The sequence below is a fragment of the Giraffa tippelskirchi genome, chromosome 5, assembly GCF_054371585.1.
Source record: "Giraffa tippelskirchi isolate mGirTip1 chromosome 5, T2T-mGirTip1v1.2.pri, whole genome shotgun sequence".
Classification (NCBI taxonomy): domain Eukaryota; kingdom Metazoa; phylum Chordata; class Mammalia; order Artiodactyla; family Giraffidae; genus Giraffa; species Giraffa tippelskirchi.
The window spans coordinates 91,411,018-91,424,887 of record NC_137279.1 but is presented as its reverse complement, the minus strand read 5'-3'; positions in this window follow the sequence as shown (position 1 = coordinate 91,424,887).

Sequence of the window (13,870 nt, the reverse complement as noted above, 5' to 3'; positions counted from 1 at the left end):
GTCATCTTCGGTAAGCGTGTTTTCTCAACCATATCTAATCAGCACATCCTTTTGCCTTGCAGCAGCCTCTACTGTAGTCACCCTACACACACAAGTGTCAGTAAGGCAGGGACAAATGGACTGTCACCCAGGTTGTGGGTAATATGTGACAGTCATTGCATATGAAAATTTGTGCATGCATGCTCAGTCTCTTCAGTTGTGTCCAACTCTTTGTGATTCTATAGACTGTAGCCTTCCAGGCTCCTCAGTCCATGGGATTTTTTAGGCAAGAATACTGAAGTGGGTTGCCATGCCCTCCTCCAGGGGAATCTCCCTGACCCAGGGGTGGAACCAGCATCTCCTGCATTCCAGGTGAAATCTTTACTACTGAGCCGCCAGGGAAGACCAGTGGTTTGTAGGGTCAACTTAATATAAGATAGCTTATAAATCACTTTGCCTACAAAAGTCCATATAGTCAAAGCTCTGGTTTCCCTGGTGGTGCTAGTGGTAAAGAACCCACCTGCCAGTTCAGGAGACGTAAGAGACATGAGTTCAATCTCTGGGTCAGGAAAAGGGTATGGCAACCCACTCCAGTATTCTTGCCTGGAGAATCCCATGGAGATAGGAGCCTGGTGGGCTATAGTCCATGGGGTTGCACAGAGTTAGACGTGACTGAAGCAACTTAACATGTGTGGTTGTCAAGTGTCCAGTAGTCATGTAAGGATGTAAGATCTGGACAATAGAAAGGCGGAGCACTGAAGAACTGATGCCTTCAAACTATGGTGCTGGAAAAGACTCCTGGGAGTCCCGTAGAGGGCAAGGAGATCAAACCAGTCAACCCTAAAGGGAATCAACCTTGAGTATTCACTGCAAGGATTGATGTTGAAGCTGAAGCTCCAATACTTTGACCACCTGATGTGAAGAGCTGACTCATTGGAAAGACCCTGATGCTGGGAAAGATTGAAGGCAAGAAGAGAAGGGGATGACAGAGGATGGGATGGTTGGATGGCATCACTGACTCAATGGATATGAGTTTGAACAGGCTCTGGGAAATGGTGAAGGTCAGGGAAGCCTTGCATGCTGCAGTCCATGGAGTTGTGAAGAGTCAGACGTGATGAGCAACTGAACAATAGCAATGGTTTATAAGATACTAGCTTCCATATTTAAACTTTCACAGTGTACCAATAAGGGGGCATGAAACAACTGAAAAATAAAATCATGGGAAATTACAAACTAGGAAACATGTATAAGTGAAATACAGGAACTATGCATATGCAAATTAACTTCTGGGCATTTGAAGTAAGTTCACCATTATCACTAACCCTGGCATTTGTAATATTGTTCCTCCCCTCACCCAAAATTAGGATATTTGTAATCTCTCCCATTTCTTCCTTTAGCACCTTGGGGCTACCACTTCTCCACACTTGAAGCCTGTATGTAACTCAGACTGTGGATTAGAAGGGAATAAGCCATCTTAATTTTCAACATTTCTTGACTTTTTGAGTATATAAGAGTAAGAATGTAAGCTTAGCTTACACGCTAGCCTAAGGTAGTGTATAAGCTAAGGTATTAGGGGAAGCTAAGGTATTAGGGGATATGGGAAGATGTTTTTCACTAATGACATCCAAGTCCAGGTAACGAGTCAAAAGAGGAAGATTAAGAAAAGAAACAAATGGTCTATTAATAACCTAAATAAGAAATGAATTTGTAAAAGAGCATATATATATATATGTATATTTGGGCTTCCCTGGTGGCTCAGATGGTAAAGAATCTGCCTGCATTGCAGGAGACTAGGTTCAATCCCTGGGTTGGGAAGATCCCCTGGAGAAGGGCATGGCAACTCACTCCAGTATTCTTGCCTGGAGAACCCCATGGACAGAGGAGCCTGACAGAAAAAGAAAGAAACAAATGGTCAGTGATGTGAAAAGCTGGAGGAAAGAAGGAGAAATGTTGGGACAAGACTAAAGGCCCCCAGGAAACTGCCACAAAAAAGACAGGTGTGCCACAGCTTTGTTTATTGATTTGAGAAAGACTGTGTAGGGTTTTACTGGAGATCAGTGGAGAAATAACTCCAGAAAGAATGATGGGATGGAACCAAAGCAAAAACGATACCCAGCTGTGGATGTGACTGCTGATAGAAGCAAAGTCCGATGCTGTAAAGAGCAATGTTGCATAGGAACCTGGAATGTTAGGTCCATGAATCAAGGCAAATTGGAAGTGGTGAAACAGGAGATGGCAAGAGTGAACGTCAACATTCTAGGAATCAGTAAACTAAGATGGACTGGAATGGGTGAATTTAACTCAGATGACCATTCTATCTACTACTGTGGGCAAGAATCCCTTAGAAGAAATGGAGTAGCCCTCATGGTCAACAAAAGAGTCCGAAAGGCAGTACTTGGATGCAATCTCAAAAACGATAGAATGATCTCTGTTCGTTTCCAAGGCAAACCATTCAATATCACAGTAATCCAAGTCTGTGCCCCGACCAGTAACAATGAAGAGGCTGAAGTTGAATGGCTCTATGAAGACCTACAAGATCTTCTAGAACTAACACCCACAAAAGATGTCCTTTTCATTATTGGGAACTGGAATGCAAAAGTAGGAAGTCAGGAAACACCTGGCGTAACAGGCAAATTTGGCCATGGAGTACAGAATGAAGCAGGGCAAAGGCTAATAGAGTTTTGCCAAGAGAACGCACTGGTCATAGAAAACACCCTCTTCCAACAACACAAGAGAAGACTCTACACGTGGACATCACCAGATGGTCAGCACCAAAACCAGATTGATTATATTCTTTGCAGCCAAAGATGGAGAAGCTCTATACAGTCAGCAAAAACAAGACTGGGAGCAGACTGTGGCTCAGATCATGAACTGCTTATTGCCAAATTCAGACTTAAATTGAAGAAAGTAGGGGAAACCACTAGACCATTCAGGTATGATCTAGATCAAATCCCTTATGAGTATACAGTAGAAGTGACAAGTAGATTTAAGGGACTAGATCTGATAGACAGAGTGCCTGATGAACTATGGACAGAGGTTCGTGACATTGTACAGGAGACAGGGATCAAGACAATCCCCATGGAAAATAAATGCAAAAAAAGCAAAATGGCTGTCTGAAGAGGCCTTACAGATAGCTGGGAAGCGAAGAGAAGCAAAAAGCAAAGGAGAAAAGGAAAGATATTCCCATCTGAATGCAGAGTTCCAAAGAATAGCAAGGAGAGATAAGAAAGCCTTCCTCAGCAATCAGTGCAAAGAAATAGAGGAAAACAACAGATTGGGAAAGACTAGTGATCTCTTCAAGAAAATTAGAGATACCAAAGGAACATTTCATGGAAAGATAGGCTCGATAAAGGACAGAAATGGTATGGACCTAACAGAAGCAGAAGATATTAAGAAGAGGTGGCAAGAATACACAGAAGAACTGTACAAAAAAGATATTCACGACCCAGATAATCACGATGGTGTGATCACTCACCTAGAGCCAGACATCCTGGAATGTGAAGTCAAGTGGGCCTTAGGAAGCATCACTACGAACAAAGCTAGTGGAGGTGATGGAATTCCAGTTGAGCTATTTCAAATCCTGAAAGATGATGCTGTGAAATTGCTGCACTCGATATGCCAGCAAATTTGGAAAAGTCAGCAGTGGCCACAGGACTGGAAAAGGTCAGTTTTCATTCCAATCCCAAAGAAAGGCAATGCCAAAGAATACTCAAACTACCGCACAATTGCACTCATCTCACATGCTAGTAAAGTAATGCTCAAAATTCTCCAAGCCAGGCTTCAGCAATACATGAACCGTGAACTTCCAGATGTTCAAGCTGGTTTTAGAAAAGGCAGAGGAACCAAAGGTCAAATTGCCAACATCCACTGGATCATCAAAAAAGCAAGAGAGTTCCAGAAAAACATCTATTTCTGCTTTATTGACTATGCCAAAGCCTTTGACTGTGTGGACCACAATAAACTGTGGAAAATTCTGAAAGAGATGGGAATACCAGACCATCTGACCTGTCTCTTGAGAAACCTGTATGCAGGTCAGGAAGCAACAGTTAGAACTGGACATGGAACAACAGACTGGTTCCAAATAGGAAAAGGAGTCCGTCAAGGCTGTATATTGTCACCCTGCTTATTTAACTTATATGCAGAGTACATCACGAGAAACGCTGGGCTGGAAAAAGCACAAGCTGGAATCAAGATTGCCGGGAGAAATATCAATAACCTCAGATATGCAGATGACACCACCCTTATGGCAGAAAGTGAAGAAGAACTAAAGAGCCTCTTGATGAAAGTGAAAGAGGAGAATGAAAAAGTTGGCTTAAAGCTCAACGTTCAGAAAACTAAGATCATGGCATCTGGCCCCATCACTTCATGGGAAATAGATGGGGCAACAGTGGAAACAGTGTCAGACTTTATTTTTGGGGGCTCCAAAATCACTGCTGATGGTGATTGCAGCCATGAAATTAAAAGATGCTTACTCCTTGGAAGGAAAGTTATGGCCAACCTAGATAGCATATTTAAAAGCAGAGACATTGCTTTGCCAGCAAAAGTCCATCTAGTCAAGGCTATGGTTTTTCCAGTGGTCATGTATGGATGTGAGAGTTGGATGGTGAAGAAAGCTGAGCGCCACAGAATTGATGCTTTTGAACTGTGGTGTTGGAGAAGACTCCTGAGAGTCCTTTGGAAGGAGATCCAATCAATCCATCCTAAAGGAGATCAATCCTGGGTGTTCATTGGAAGGACTGATGTTGACGCTAAAACTCCAATACTTTGGCCACCTCATGCGAAGAGTTGACTCATTGGAAAAGACCCTAATGCTGGGAAGGATTGGGGGCAGGAGGAGAAGGGGACGACAGAGGATGAGATGGTTGAATGGCATCACTGACTCGATGGACATGGGTTTGGGTAGACTCCAGGAGTTGGTGATGGACAGAGAGGCCTGGCATGCTGCAATTCATGGGTTCGCAAAGAGTCGGACACGACTGAGCAACTGAACTGAACTGAACTGAACTGAAAGTTTCAGGACAAGGCATAAAGTTCAATGAGCAATGTGAAGCCCTCTGAACTCAGAGCATAAGGCTATGTTTCTGCTTACTCTGTGCTGTTTCACACCTCTTTCTTGTGCTCATATGTGTGCCTTCACATTTTCTTCAGATGAAAATATCTGTCCCTTTCTTCTCCATGGCTTAAAAATGGCATTATTTATTAAGTTCTAACATGTTTATTTTTATAACATTAACCCATACATATCTACTAAGAAGTGGAACACACATTTAAGTTATGTAATACTATGATGAAATGAAAAACCATGAGCCCACCCACAAAGATTCTAATGAGGTCATACGAGGTCTAATGAGGGATACGAGCAGATTAAGGGGGCACTGGGTGAAAGGGCACATGGGTAAGAAAGGAGAGGAATATGAAAATGAATGCTGTCACTGGGGCTCCAACATCAGAATAAGAATTTATAGAAAAGAATGCTTCTATTGGAAAATCAGCATCTTTTGCTCCATAGAGCAGTAATGAGGGCACAGAGGTGATTTGAACTCAAACGCAGGAGTTTAGAGAGTGAAGTACCACACCACCATCCGGAGCAGAGGTCTGCAGTTCTCATGAGTCATATCTAACAAACACCAGTTTCTGCAGGGGAAGCTGTGTTGGTTAATTTTAATCAACTTGGCTGAGCTGTGGGGCCCCCCATATGCAGTCAAAAAAAGGAAACTTCATTCCTATATATTATGGATGAAGGAAATGTGGTCCATAGAGGAGAAGAAACTTGTTACAAGTCACTGTAGTACACTGGATTACTGCCTCCATTGGCTCCCTACCCATAAGAGAATTATATATGCTTTGTCATTTTCAGGTGATTTGCTCAAGTATCCTTTGGGAGAAGTGGATGTCTCTAATTCACTGGCTTTTGGCTTGGCTATGGGACAAGCATTGGCCAAAGAGACTTAAATGTACAAGGTATTTGCTGCATCCAGATACTTAATTGCAGTTGCATGGTTTGGCTTGACTGCTCCTTCAAGCTATTTCCTAGAATGAGATGACAGAGGAAACCAGCTCATAACCAAAGCCAAACCATGCTGAGGGCAGAGGAGCACAGGAAAACCCAACTGCCTGCAACCTTCAGTTAGTCTGAATGTGAAAGTGCAAGTCGCTCAGTCATGTCCAACTCTTGACCCCATGGGCTATACATGGAATTCTCCAGGCCAGAATACTGGAGTGGGTAGCCTTTCCCTTCTTCAGGGGATCTTCCCGACCCAGGAATCGAACCGGAGTCTCCTGCATTGCAGGCGGATTCTTTACCAGCTGAGCTATCAGGGAAACCCTCAGTTAGTCAGGGCAAGAAATAAAAGTTTACACTGTAAGTCATGAGATACTGATATGGTTTATTACCATAGTGAAAGCTAATGCAGTCACACAACGGGTTTGTGGCTGGGTACTACAAATATGCATTATCACTTTGACTTTGTCTTCAAATTAATATTACTCATTTATTTATTGGATCTCTGCTCTGGACTGTTATTCCTCTATTCTTCTGTTATCATAAAAAGGAGAAATTTTCTCTTCATACTTCAAGAAGAATAGTATCAAGGAGATGTGACTTATTAATATTTGATTGACAAATTTAGGAGAAACATTGAGCATGCCTGCTCTGGTGCCACCTGGGCTTTCTCTTTGAGCTAGCAGGCTTCATCATACTCTAATCTGCCACCATCCATACAAAAGGAGTCTGTCCCTATTGCAGAGGCCCATGGCTGTTCAGACTGCCTGTGGCTGGGATGGTAAACCTACCTAGTACAATAGTGAATTATCAGAGAGCCCACTGAGGTCACATAACTGAAGCCACTTCCTCCAGATAATTTTTTTTTTCTAGAGAAATTATTTTATTTTATTTTATTTATTTATTTTAGTTGGGGGCTAATTACTTTACAATATTGTAATAGTTTTTGCCATACATTGACATGAATCAGCCATGGGTTTACATGTGTTCCCCTTCCTGGACCCCCCACCCACCTCCCTCCCCATCCCATCCCTCTGGGTCATCCCATTGCCCCGGTCCTGAGCCCTTGTCTCATGCTTCGAACATGGAATGGTGTTCTGTTTCACATATGATAATATACATGTTTCAATGCTATTCTCCCAGAACGTCCCACCCTCACCTTCTCCCTCAGAGTCCATAAAATTGTTCCATGCATCTGTGTCTCTTATTCTGTCTCGCATATAGGGTTATCGTTACCATCTTTCAAATTCCATATATATGCATTAGTATACTGTATTGGTGTTTTTCTTTCTGGCTTACTTCACTCTGTATAATGGGCTCCAGTTTCATCCATCTCAGTAAAACCGATTCAAATGTATTTTTTTTTAATGGCTGAGTAATATTCCATTGTGTATATGTACCACAGCTTCCTTATCCATTCGTCTGCTGATGGACATCTAGGTTGCTTCCATGTCCTGGCTATTGTAAACAGTGCTGCGATGAACATTGGGGTACACGCATCTCTTTCAATTCTGGTTTCCTCAGTGTGTATGCCCAGCAGTGGGATTGCTGGGTCATATGGCAGTTCTATTCCCAGTTTTTTAAGGAATCTCCACACTGTTCTCCATAGTGGCTGTACTAGTTTGCATTCCCACCAACAGTGTAAGAGGGTTCCCTTTTCTCCACACCCTCTCCAGCATTTATTGCTTGTAGACCTCCAGATAATTTTTATTGGTGAGAAAGCTGAAGTGTGATTCCCCTCTACATGACTCCTGCTTCTCTTAGTTTGTTTTCAAACTTGAGTCAGTAAGAAAGGGGTGTTACTTATTGGTCTCCGAAAATGGCAACATGTGCCATGATCCATACAGCATGCTGGATTTACAGAAATTTTTTTAATGGCATGTTTCTTAAGTTCAGGAACCCACAGTATAATAAGAGAAGAGAGATATATAAACAAAACACAGTGAAGTGTGACTAGTGATGACTGAAATAGTCACAGGTATAGAGGAAACAGTGGAGAGTCTACACCTGCTATCAAACACAGTAGAAACTAACAACGAATGTCTTTTGAGCATTTGAAATATAGTTAGTCCAAACTAAGATGCACTGTGAGTATAAATTACATATTGGATTTTGAAAGCTTAGTGAGGGGAAAAAAAGATTGTAAAGTACCTGGTTAATTATTTTATATTGATTAACTTTTAAATGATAATATTTTGGGTGAATTGAGTTCAGTAAAATATATTGTTGAAACTAATTCCACCTGTTCTTTTTTAAAAACTTTTTCTGATCTAGCTACTAAGAAATTTTAAATTATATATGTGGCTTATATTGTGTATATATTGGACACAACTGCCCTAGGCAAGTGGTCCCAACCTTTTTGGCACCAGGTACCTGTTTTGTGAAGACAATTTTCCACAGACTGTGGGAGGGGGATGGTTTCAGGATTATTCAAGTGCATTTATTGTACACTTTATTTCTATTAGTAGTACATTGTGATATATAACGAAATAGTTATACAACTCAAGATAATGCAGAATCAGTGGGAACTTTGAAGTTGTTTTCCTGAAACTAAATGGTCCCATCTGGGGAGTGATAGGAGACAGTGACACCTGAACTGTGCTGCTTATCACGTTTTGGTTGGTGTCAATGCAAAAAACGCTGCAGAAAAAACCTTTGGTGTTCTCCCCTGAAGTGACAGATTGAATTCGTTGAGCAGGCTGAATGTGTCACACAAGTAAGCAAGATTTGCGACCTATAGTGTTCTTGCCTGGAGAATCCCAGGGACAGCGGAGCCTGACGGGCTGCCATCTATGGGGTCGCATAGAGTCGGGCACGACTGAAGCGACTAAGCAGCAGCAGCCCCTGGTGACTCAGATGGTAAAGAATCCACCCTCAATGTGGAGACCTGGGTTCAATCCTTGGGTTGGGAAGACCCCCTGGAGAAGGGAACAGCTACCCATTCCAGTATTCTGCCCTGGAGAATTACATGGACAGAGGAGCCTGGCAGGGTACAGTCCATGGCGTCACAAAGAGTAGACACAACTGAGCCACTTTCATCTTCACTTTCACAAGATAGTCTACCTTAGCTTTAATCTAGAATGAATGAAAATTTGAAGTTGTCTGAAACATATTTTTAAAGCCACTGTCATTTGTGATCTCAAGCAGTTGATCCTCTTCTAGCATGGAAAAAGTCAATTCCATTGACTTATTAACAAATGGGCTGCGAATCCATTCCTCCCCACTTCGGGGATCTTTTGTGCTTGGGAAGTAATGCTCAAACTCTTTTAAAAGCTGAGGTAGATGATCATGAACCAGCTGGGAGAAAGAAGGCCCTGGTTCAATCTCTTTCAAAATCTCTGCTAATATTTGAAACATGACAAAAACCCCAAAGTTCAATTATTGCCCCCATAATTCCAGTTTGGCTTTAAAATGCAGTCACTTTATCTGCTGACTTGAACACAGTTGCTGTTCTCCCCTGAAGTGACAGATGGAGTTCGTTGAGCAGGCTGAATGTGTCACACAGTGAGCAAGATTTGTGACCCATTCTTTGTCACTGAAATGTGCTACCAGTGGTGACAGTTCTTCTAAAACAAATCTCTGTAGCAGCTCTCATAACTCAAAAACTCTGGCCAGTGATCTGCCTTTAGAAAGCCACTTCACTTCTGTGTATAAGAGAAGACGTATGTGCTCTGCCTGTCTTCTCATAGAGCTATATGAACAGACATAAGTTAAGGATGTGTACTTTAATGTGGTTGATCATTTTACTTGCATCCTTCAAAATGTTGTTAAGTTCAGGTGACATTTTTCAGCTAGCCAGCTTTTCTCTATGCATGACAGTGTATAGACTCACATTCAAAAGTGACCTCTTTGATCTGAGTGGTGAAACCAGGAAGCCATGGTAGCTGCTCTGTTGGTGTATATACCGATGCAAAATGACCAGTGCAGTTTTCCTGATATGTAATCATTCCAAGACTTGAATAGTCCTGCAGCTGTGGTGTTGGTTGGCAGCGAAAGTGCACATAACATATCCTCACGTACATTCTCCTGAAACATATATATATCACACAGAAACAAGCACTGTTGCCTTGTTATGAATGTCACTAGACTCATCAACCTGGATTGCATGCCACAGTGACTCATGAATCCTCTCTGACAATTGTGCTTCAATATCTTCTGCTATTTCATCAGTTCATCTAGTTATGGTGCTAGCTGAAAGGGGAACACATGCCACCTTTTGAACTTCAGCCTCTCCTAAAAGATCTCAATAAATATCCTTAGCAGCAGGCAGGAACAACTCTTCACTAAAGGACTTAGCAATCTGGCTAGCCAGTAAGAATGATGCTCTCAGTGCAGACACATTTGATGAAGTGGTGGCCTTCGATAATTGCTTATGTTCTTCATGTTCACGTTTCTTTTTCTTTTGAAAAACTCCAAAGACTTGTCTTTTAAGGCAGGGTGCTTGGTCTCCATGTAGTGAAGCAGTTTTGAACATGTTATGGGTTTGTTGGATAGCCAGTCATCACCTATTATACAAAGTGGGCTTGGAGAATGTGAATCACCTGTTGCAATGAACCCATAATTTAAGTAGGACTCTTGGTATTTTCTTTTAAATGCAGCTATCTTTTTGTTGGCAGTCATAGAGTCTTCTGCTATCTCATCATTGGGTCTTTCCCCCTTTTCAAAGAGACTTTCCAGTGACATTCATTTTTCACTCATTTTGGCTAGGTAATCTTGTGGGCTTACCAAACCTGTGACTGAGACAAGTGCTGCTGCTGCTAAGTCGCTTCGGTCGTGTCCGACTCTGTGCGACGCCATAGATGGCAGCCCACCAGGCTCCACCGTCCCCGAGATTCTCCAGGCAAGAATACTGGAGTGGGTTGCCATTTCCTTCTCCAGTGCATGAAAGGGAAAAGTGAAAGTGAAGTCGCTCAGTCGTGTCCGACTCTTAGCGACCCCATGGACTATAGCCTACCAGGCTCCTCCGTCCATTGGATTTTCCAGGCAAGAGTACTGGAGTGGGGTGCCATTGCCTTCTCCGGAGACAAGTGCAGAGTGAGGGAAAGAGACACGGATGGAAGTGGTAAATAATATAATAAGCGGGCCACACATGGACTCAAAGAAGTTTTGGATTCTGACTTAAAGCCTGCCACCAGGTGCAACTGTACAATTGAAGTACATCAACTCACTTGACACTATAATGCCTGCTACCAGATGCAGCTTGTCACTTGCCACTCACTGGTAGGGTTTTGATATGAGTCTGCAAGCAATTGATTTCTTATAGTCTCTGGGCAGTCAAATCTCTCTGCTAGTGATAATCTATATTTGTAGCTGCTCCCCAGTGCTAGCATCACTGCCTCAGCTCTACCTCATGTCACTGGGCATTAGATTCTCAAAAGGGATCTCAGCCTAGATCCCTCACATTCGCAGTTCACAATAGGGTTTGTGCTCCTATGAGAATCTAATGCAGCCCATGATCTGACAGGAGATGAGGCTCAGGCAGTAATGTGAGTGATGGGGAATCACTATAAATACAGATGAAGCTTTGCTTGCTCGCACGCTGCTCACCTCCTGCTGTGCAACCTGGTTTCTAACAGATCACAGACCGGTGCAGTGAACACGGCCCCAGACCAGGACCCTCAGCAAAAAGGTACATCCTAACTCCACCCACAACCAGTTTATAGAGAACACCTGGATTTGGGCCGGTAGGCACAGTTATCCCATCATGTGTTAAGCCCCATGAGATAATGCCATCACCTCAGACGAGAAGAAAAGAAACCCAAAAAGAGGAAAGCATGGGTTCAGGCAGGGTAAAAATGACACTACCTGGTTTCCCAAGCATCTCTGAGGAGCATTTTAGCTCTAGATCCTGAATCAGGAATACCTTCATGAATTCAAATCAAATTGTGGTTCCATCTTATTGACTGCTTAAGGTCTAGGTGACTTCTCCCACTGAATAGATTACTGAGTGGTCCTGATGAAGAAATACTGAAGATCTAAGTGAATCTCATTAGTCAAGTGGAACTCCTGCAAAACATCTTGCAATGCTGGGGAGCTGGGTGTTCCCCTTGGATCTCTTTTCCTACTGGACAAGCCACAGGCCCAGGGAAATCCTTTCAATGTGGCACTGTGGCAGCCTAGGGGAGGGGTGATGCAAAATGGAACTGTTCCTTTTACCCATCTAATGCAGTCCCTCTCAGTCTCTGTGGCCCAGGTGGTTTTTTTCAGTCTCACTCCCAGGTTCTGGGATTTTCATAATTAAATCTTATCTATGGATAGTTGCGAGTTGGTCTCCTTATGAGGTCTGGAATCATCCATGTTGCCATCTTGATGACAACACCTCAGTTCATCTGTGTTTTAAAAAGGAGGTCATGAGCTATACATGTTACCTGTTTAAACAAGTTGATTGATCAGCCAGCCAGCCAGAACCACTCAAAGGTAAGACATTGTAGTGGTACCTCTGTTATGATTTTGGCCCTCATCTTTTTACATCCATAAACTTGACTTTACAAATGCAGTGAGAATTGATTCATTACTGATAAATGGGCTTATCTGACTAAACTTACACAAGACAGGTAAATTATCACTTTATTTAGTTAAAACAGGAAAATTGGTTAGGATTATTTTGGTTAGAAGTACAAAAACCAATGAGATAATTCAATAAAACTTTGATATATATTATGTGTATGCTATAATATATATTACAAATCATTATATATACCAATAATATACATACATTATAAATCTACAACAGTTTGTCACAGATTTCAAGACTAGGAATGCAGTTGGAGTCCAGGAAGAGATGAGAACCAGAAATTTAAAATGCTTTTCTATGTCTCTCATCTATATTCCTCTCTGTGCATCTGGTTCATTCATTTCTCTATGGAAAGATTTCCTCTCATTCTCTGATCTATGGGAAAAATTACCATCCACAGCTCCTAGCTTAATTTGTTACAAGTCCAGTTACTTGGAGAAACTAATCTACTTTCCATCAGAGTTCATGTCTCCTAGGAAATGTTGATTGATCCAGCTTGGACATAAGCCTACTTTTGGTATCAATCAAATGCAGTCAGGATGGCATGCTTCAGTTCAGTTCAGTCACTCAGTCGTGTCGGACTCTTTGTGACCCCACGGGCTGCAGCACGTCAGGCTTCCCTGTCCATCATCAACACCTGGAGCTTGCTCAAACTCATGTCTATCGAGTCGGTGATGCCATCCAGCCATCTCATTTTCTGTCATCCCATTCTCCTCCTGTCTTCAATCTTGCCCGGTATCAGGGTCTTTTTCAAGGAGTCAATTCTTCACATCAAGTGGCCAAAGTATTGGAGTTTCAGTTTCAGCATCAGTCCTTCCAATGAACACCCAGGAATGATTTCCTTTAGGATGGACTGGTTGGATCTCCTTGCTGTCCAAGAGACTCTCAAGAGTCTTCTCCAGCACCACAATTTAAAAGCATCAATTCTTTGGTGCTCAGCTTTCTTTATAGTCCAACTCTCATGTCTATACATGACTACTGGAAAAATCATAGCTCTGACTAGACAGACCTTTGTTGGCAAAGTAATGTCTTTGCTTTTTAATATGCTGTCTAGGTTGGTCATAGCTTTACTTCCAAGGAGCAAGTGTCTTTTAATTTCAGATGCAGTTACCATCTGCAGTGATTTTGGAGCCCAAGGAAATAAAGTTTGTCACTGTGTCCATTACTTCCCCTTCTATTTGCCATGAAGTGGTGGGACCAGATGCCATGATCTTCATTTTTTGAATGTTGAGTTTTAAGTCAGCTTTTTCACTCTTCTCTTTCACTTTCATCAAGAGGCTCTTTAGTTCCTCTTCACTTTCTGCCATAAGGGTGGTATCATCTGTGTATCAGAGGTTATTGGTATTTCTCCCAATGATCTTGATTCCAGCTTGTGC